This window comes from Henckelia pumila, chromosome 4, assembly GCF_033568475.1.
Source record: "Henckelia pumila isolate YLH828 chromosome 4, ASM3356847v2, whole genome shotgun sequence".
Classification (NCBI taxonomy): domain Eukaryota; kingdom Viridiplantae; phylum Streptophyta; class Magnoliopsida; order Lamiales; family Gesneriaceae; genus Henckelia; species Henckelia pumila.
Window position 1 is genome coordinate 121108318 of NC_133123.1, and position 8218 is coordinate 121116535.

The window sequence follows — 8218 nt, forward strand, 5'->3', positions numbered from 1 at the left end:
TAAACCTTCACCAGCAGCTTTTGAAGCTTTCCATTTGCCTTCAAATCCAATTACTTAGAATATGCAGCCCTTGTCACTTCTTTAAGGGTGAGAGTTTTCCTACCATACTTCAATGTGTCCCTTAACTGATCATAAGTTTTTGGTAGAGAATTCAGAAGGAAGATTGCTTGATCTTCATCATCAATCTTCACCTTCATGTTCTCTAGATCTGACAGCAGCTTAGTGAACTCATCAATATTCTCATCAATCGACTTGTTTTCATCCATTTTATAGCTGTAAAATTTCTGTTTCAGATATATTCGATTAGGCAAGGCTTTTGTCATGTACAATTGTTCCAACTTAAGCCACATCTCAGCTTGATCGCTTAAGCTAACAAAAATTGTGTTTCTTGCCTTGTTTAATATCTCAGCCTTGTTTTCTTTTGTACTCGGAGTATTTGATTCGCCTTGCAATGCTTCATCCAGTTCTAGATTGCCTAGATGAGCTACCATCTCTTCTCTCCAAAGATTAAAATCGTTCTTCTCATCAAATTTATCTACCTCAAATCTAGAAGTGGACATTGCTAAAGAATGCCCCGGGCCAGTTGTAGTAGCCCGGTTCCATTTTACAAGATTAAGTAATTTTAAACATGTTAGAAAATGACATATAATTTTAAAAGTGTCAAAACATGTTTAAGGAGTCCTTATTTGGTTACAATAAGTGGAAAATCAGATCCGGAACGTCCGAAAATGGTGGGGTAGGTCCCGGGGGTCCCGGAGGACCAAAACCAGTTCGGAAGCATGAGAAATAGTTCGGAGCTACCGGGCAGATCGAAGCTTCCGATCCAAGATAGGAGCTTCCGATCCGAGAACGGAGCTTCCGATCTCAACCAGAAACAGGTGTCAGGGAGATTGAAACACGTGGCCAGATGCAGGAGATCGGAGCTTCCGATCCTGCGATCGGAGCTTCCGATCTCGGCCGTCCAAAACGTGGCAAACATGCACCGATCGGAGCTTCCGATCAGGAGATCGGAGCTTCCGATCGTGGCCTATAAATAGGGGTCCGAATCCCTCATTTTTAAGCGCAATTTTCCCTCTCCTCTCCCAGTAATCGCTCTATTTAAGGGCTTCGGGACTCTTTTTTTAAGAGTTGGAGTAGGAAATAGTTTGTTTTATAGCGGACAGTGTCCGCAGTAGCAGCCAGGAGGCGGAGCTCTGGCGAGGCATCTAGGAGTCGTAGCTAGGCTATGCCCAGGCTCTGGGACATGCGACATCAGCGGGCTGACGACGGACGAAGGTATTGCTTTGGTTCCCTATAGTAAATAGGGAGTAGGCTATAGTTTAATTAAGGCTTTTAGAGCCTAGTAGGTGATGTTTGGCATGCTAGGTAATGCATGATTATTTATGCTGTAGTGCTGCATGGTAGGCTTGTACCTAGATGGAAGCTTCTAGGATCTGCCTTAGAAAGGTACGGAAGTATTATTCGAGATATCCAGATTGAGTATGTATGTATTATGTGTTTGCATGAATTATGTGATTGCATGTTTTATATGTCTTTATATACAGCATGTCATGACTGTATGTTGCATACATGAGCATATTGAGCTTTTACCTTAGAGGTATCCTGTAATACGGCGCTCACCCTACGAGTTTGTGGATGGTTGGATACGTAAGTCTTGTGTCAGGTCACATTTATGGTTGGACACATGTACTAGTATCAGGTCAGCATTATCCATTGGGTATATGAGTCACCTCCTGATGCGACGGCGCAGCGTGCTATATACCCTGGGCCCGGTCTATGAGCTTGTTTCTTGACCTGAGAGTCTTGGTACCCAGTTCACTTGCATACATGCACACATAACACCGTATACTCATACTCTCGTACTGAGCATGTTAGGCTCACTTCCAGTTATTTTTCTGTTGGCTGGATGCCCTTTTCCATGGGGCAGATGCAGGTAGTTCTTCCGGAGACAAGGAGGTTAGCTGGTGACCAAGGCTGGATAGCGGGGTTGACCACTAGGTTTTGCTTACCTGGTATTTGACTTACTTTAATTCCGCAGTTTTTCTGATTAAGATTATTTTATTAATTAATTGCATGCTTAAGTTCTGATTAGTAGGTGATCACGGTGCGGGTCACTACATTTATGGTATCAGAGCATGCAATAAGATTCTTTGGGACATAGTATTGATTTTGGGTTATCCTTTGTAGGATTACAAGTTGGATTCAATAACGATAGCAGTATCAGGAATTGGAATAGCAGGATGTCTAGGCTTTTCCAAGATCGTCATTGCCAAGGTTGGCAGCGGAGGATCGTATTATGTGGATCCCAGCAGGATGGAGCTGGAAGAGAAGATCCAGTTTTCAACGCCAGGCACTTCTTCAGGTTGAACGGAATGTGTGACATGTAGTCATCCATTCTAAGTCGACCAAGGAAGCCACCCCGGAAGACTCTTCACTAGTAGTGGGAGAGATTGACGAAAAAATCTTGTCTCATCTACCAAATAAGGAACCCAACAATATTGGAAGGATCCGGTAGATTAGCAAGATTTTATTCTTTGAGATCTTGTGAGGTAGAAGTTCTGCTGACATGAGTAGCAGACGGGAAACTTCACGTTCAAGATCAGTAGATGGAATGAAAGACTTCCGCATGAATTTAAATACTGTATTTGGTTGTAAACAGTATTTCAGTTGTAATCAGATGTATTAAAGATTTCAGTATTTGATGTACTCAGTTATTGTTGTATTGTACATCTTTCAGTGTAATCTTTTTATTAAGTTATGTATTACATGGGATTGTAATAAAGATTGTATTAGAACCTGGATTTGTGGTTCAAGTGTTGTAATCTTGAGATTAACTTGGTTATATTGAATAAAGATTGATCATTGTTTAAATGAGTAATTGGGAATTTTTCATGTTTTCAATGAATAGTTCTAGATGTTTTACCTAAAATATTCTATTAAGCCAATTGTTTGCCAGGGATGATGTGACTCATCAAGACGCATGAATGTTTGTTCTAGACGTATTTTCTTAGAACAGTTGGCTGCTTTGATCCTTTTAGGTTGTTACCTAGTGATGATGGATTTTCATCAGGATGACAGATTAACTAATACCAAGAGTTGTGGATTGTGACCAGTACTAGACATGAGGGGGCGCCACCCTTAGTCGGTTATTCCTCTGGAAGTTTCTATACTTTGGAGATTGTTTGGAGGCCTTGGTGCTCCAGGGACTATATAGGGTAGTCTACTCAGTTTAGAAATTTGGCAACAGTCACAACAGGGTATGACTTTGGATAGGACAGATACCAGGTATGGTATCAAGGTTTAGTTATCGTTTATTTGAGATAAAGATGTTCCGTTGTCAGAACAGTCTTGGAATGGATTTTTCCTTGACAAGTAATTGTTCTGAGTAGATAAGTTTTGATCTAGATTTATGATTTCAAAGATTAGTTGAATTGATATTCAACGGGATTTAATTATCATATGTTTGCAAACTCGGGATTTGAGTTGTGCCTCTACAGATAATTTTCCTTGACCAGTGATTTTGGTCCAGAAAGGAATGATTGCATAATATTAGAGACTCATGGATGAGTTATGCCAGGGTGCTCTTGACTGTCGGGTTCCGAGATGGTATAGTAAGTGCGACCTTATGCCGGTGTACTCTGGAAGGATTCTTTTGTTCCAGTTTGGCATTATAGGAAGACTTACCTCAGTCTCGTTGTTTGTATAGTCATAGAAATATGTATAATTATCAGGAGAATATTCAGGATTTATTTGAGTCTTCTGGAGTTATACTTGGTACTGGATTAGTTCCAAGGGATTTGAGTTATCGTCTGACTTCATCAGAGATACAAACTTTCGTTTCCATGGACAGAATAGTCTTGGAAAGGATTCCTTGACAAGTGAATATTTTGGACGGGTAGTTCTCGCACGTGATACTGGGGGAGAACCATGAGGTTTTACCAGTATTGTTTGATTCTATCAGAGGTATTTTAGTGATCAGGATCTTGATTACGAGATGAACATGAAATTCTAAGTGATGAGTTTACTTAGGTAAATTTTCCTGTAAGAATTGGAATTCGATCGATGGATTGTTAAGCAAAGAAGAATTTTATCAGGGCACTGTGATGACTTATTGTAGTAACCCAGATTCCTTTTTAAGATAATAATATGATAAACATGATAAAGGATTGGTAATTAATCAATTTCGGAGTGTTATTGGACTTCGGAAGAGAATTTGGGCTTTTGAATTTGGGCCGGATCGGAAGCTCCGAACCCAGATCGGAAGCTCCGATCCCAGCCACTTCGGAAGCTCAGCGGAAGCACCGAGATCGGAAGCTCCGATCCTGGAACGGACGTTCCAATCTCCGGCTGCCAGCTTTACCCGATGACTCAGCCACGAGTTTTGACAAGTGTTGATCGGAGGCGAGATCGGAAGCTCCGATCTTCGGATCGGACGTTCCGATCCCGGCGTGTCATGCATGCAAGACGTGAGCTGGATCGGAAGCTCCGATCCCGAGATCGGTGGTTCCGATCCTGGCCGGAAATTTTGCCTATAAATAGGGCTTCCTAGATTCATTTCTAAATACGAATTCCGAGTTTCCTTCTTCAGTTATATAGTGTGAGATATACATTTGAGGGTCCTATCGGTTATAATAGAGGTTCTGGAATAACCAAGTTGTGGTTATAGTCATCCAGGACTAGCGTCTCCAAAGGGCTATCTACGGACGAAGGTATGGTCCGGGAATCTATTTAAGTTTTGGGAGTACTTATTAGCTTAGTTAAGGCTTATAGAATTTATGTATTGATACGGTGAACTTTTGAATATAGGCTTGGAACCTAGGATCCTACTATACTTAAACTAGCCTAGAGGTACGTACACATTGACTGAGATTGCCAGCGAGTATACATGTTTATATGTTGCATTTATTTGGCATTATTATATGGCATGATATATGATTTACCGCTTTCTATATTCATATGTCATGTGCATATACACGTTGAGCCTATACCTTGTTATACATGACTATAGAGCCGCTCAGCTCTATACTCGATAGTCTGTCACTGAGAGTACCACGACGGCTGGGGAATTTATGTCTGTCTACTCTATTGTACTAGACGAGTGTGGTTGCACCCAGAGGTTGATCCGTGTGGTGGCAGCACTCATGTGGCACCGGTACTGAGCATGACTTTTCAGATGACCCTTTACCAGTCATCATGTTGCATGCATTATATACATATGTTTACTCATGTCTATGTACTGGGCGTTAGCGCTCACGTCCTAGTTGTTATCTTGGACACCCTATTCCATGGGGCAGGTCACAGGATGGATGGAGTCGGTAGTTCGAGGCAGGACTAGGGAGCCGGAGCTTTTCAGGGGAATTTATACAGCAGGATTTGTTTTAGCTGTATAATGTTTACTTTTAAGTTCTTCGATTTGGTTGTATCACTACAGATTTAAGCCTGAATTTGTTTTACTAAGCTGATATGTAAATTATGGTTATGTTTTCGCACGTTTTTACTCTGTTAAGTATTTTGCTATATTAAGTTTAATGCATGTTATTAGTTGCCAGTTAGTAGGTGATTCCATGCAGGGTCACTATATTTTTGGTATCAGAGCATGCTTAGATTTTGAGATTAGTACTTGGGATTTAGAATTAGTTTTGAGTAATTCTTGCGCATTTGAGATTTTAATGTGTAATTCTTTTCAGGATATGGCTGACGAGAGTCACGGTAGTGTTGGCCAGGGAGGTGGTCATCATCATCGTCATCACTGCCATCATGATGATCAACATCATCATCATGAGGGTAGATGCCACTACTCTATCAATAAATTCATGCAAGTAGGACCGAAACCTTTGGTGGGAGGCGAGAATCCTGAACAAGAAAGAAGTTGGATGTCTAAACTCGAGAGTACTTTTCGTGCTTTCGATTGTACTGAGGATCAGACATTGGAAGTTCTAGGATTTGTTCTAGAGGATCGAGCACGTTTTTGGTGGGATGCCAAAGCTGCTCAGGCACGTACTGAGAGAGGACAGGTGACTTGGGGAGATTTCTGTCAGCAGTTCCAGAAACTGTATTTTCCTCCAGCTGTTCGCCAAGCACGATCGATGGAGTTGCTTACTCTGAGGCAAGGATCAATGACTATTGATCAATATCAGCAACGATTTCTTGATCTGCTACCTTTCAGTCCTCATATTAATGAGAGTGATGCATCAAAGTATGATTTCTTTCTACAAGGCCTGAATCAAGATATCTACTCACAGGTTGTTGTCTGTGATGACCCAGTATCTTATGAGACTTTGGTGAACCGTTGCCGTCTTGTGTAAATCAGTAACAGGCGGGCACAGTTGATGATGCCAGCACAGCCTAGTGGATCTTTTGAGCCTCGAGTTCAATCTGGTGTATCTGGACCTACGTCTTCTTCTACTTTTACTACTTCATCTGGATCTCGTGGTTCACGAGGTATGTTCCGTTTTGGGAAGAAGAAGAAGAAGGAGGAGTTTTGTAGTCAATGTGGAGGAAAGCATCCTGCAGCTTCATGTCGGAGAGCTACTGGTGCTTGTTATATTTGCGGTCAGCAGGGACATCTGCGGAGAGATTGTCCTCAGCGCATGGGTTCTGCTGGTGGATTGGGATCACCGGTTGGATCTCAGGCTTCTACTTTTCCACTACAGCAGCCAACACCACAGAGTTCTTCTGGTTACCTTCCCCAGTCTCAAGGGCAGGTATTTGCTCTGTCTCAAGAACAGGCTACTGAGGGAAGCGATCGCATGTTGGCAGGTACCTTTTTGTTATGTGGTATTCCTGCACTTGTTTTAATTGATACTGGAGCATCGCATTCCTTTATTTCTAGTCGCTTTGTTAAGAGACATAGATTACCTTATGTATCATTAGATATGGATTTAGTTGTATCTACTCCGCTGGAGCAGGAGATAGTAACTAAGCGTCTAGTGATGGGTTGCCTTCTGGAGTTTGAGGGTAATGTGTTATCGGCTAATTTGATGATATTAGTGTTACGCCTTAAACGCATATAAATCTCGATTGTGAGATTAATGTTTTTAATGCATTAACAAGGCCCTTTTGTCTATGTTTTGATGATTAACAAAACTAGGTTAAAATGTTACTAATGTTTACAATGAGCTTATTACAGAGTTAAAATTTTCAAGGCTCAATTGCGTACAAGTTTATTCAAGATCAGAAACAAAATTCAAAGACTTATACTGCTACGAGTTCGGAAGCTCCGATTGGAGTTCGGAACCTCCGATCAGGATCAGAAGGACCTTCGGAAGCTAAGGGACGATCGGACGTTCCGATCAAGGTTCGGAAGCTCCGATCTATTTTCAAGGAATTTTATATCGTTCGGAAGCAGAACGGAAGCTACGAAGTGACGAGATCGGAAGCACTGATCATAGATCGGAAGTTCCGATCTGCAACGGCGGCCTGATAATCTTGTCCGGAAGACTTTTGCCCGACAACATATTTAATGCACCGATCGGAAGCTCCAAAGTGGGATCGGAAGTTCCGATCCTGTACAAACCGCGTGACTCAGAATTCAAATTTCGGAAGCTCCGATGCTGGGAACGGAAGTTCCGATCGATGCCGAATTTCAGCTATAAATAGGGGCATTCTGAGACCATTTCAAGCATCCCAACATCTTCAAGTCTCTCAATCCTCTTAAGCATTATTTGAGCTATTTGTTGAGAAATTTGTAGCCCCTTTGAGCTTTCAAAATATATTCATATATCGAGTTGTATCCGGGGTTGTGAAAATCGTTGGTGTAAACACTTGAGTGTGAAGCCAAGTGTTGTGTGATTGTTGAGGCTATCCTTGGAGCCCTTCAGGCCAAATGTTGAGTTGTATCGGCGCGGTGATCGTGTTGAGTTGTACGGCTATCCTTGGAGCCATCAAGGCCAAGACGTTGAAGTGCTAGTGAATCCTTGGTTAATCGATCTTAACCAAGAAGGGGAGACGTAGACGATTTATTATTGAACTTCCATAAACATCTCTTATCCCTTTTACTGCTTTATTTACATTACGCATTTATTTACTGCACTTATATTTGATTGCTTTAAGTCTTCCACTTGCGTATTTGCATAATCGCTTTAAATTGCTAAAGTTGCCAATAGAACCTAAATCTCCCCCACCATTAGGTTCTAACAAGTGGTATCAGAGCCACCTTTTTCAAAATATTTTCAAAAAGGTTCTTATGGCAAATCTAGCGAGCGACTATGCTCAAGGG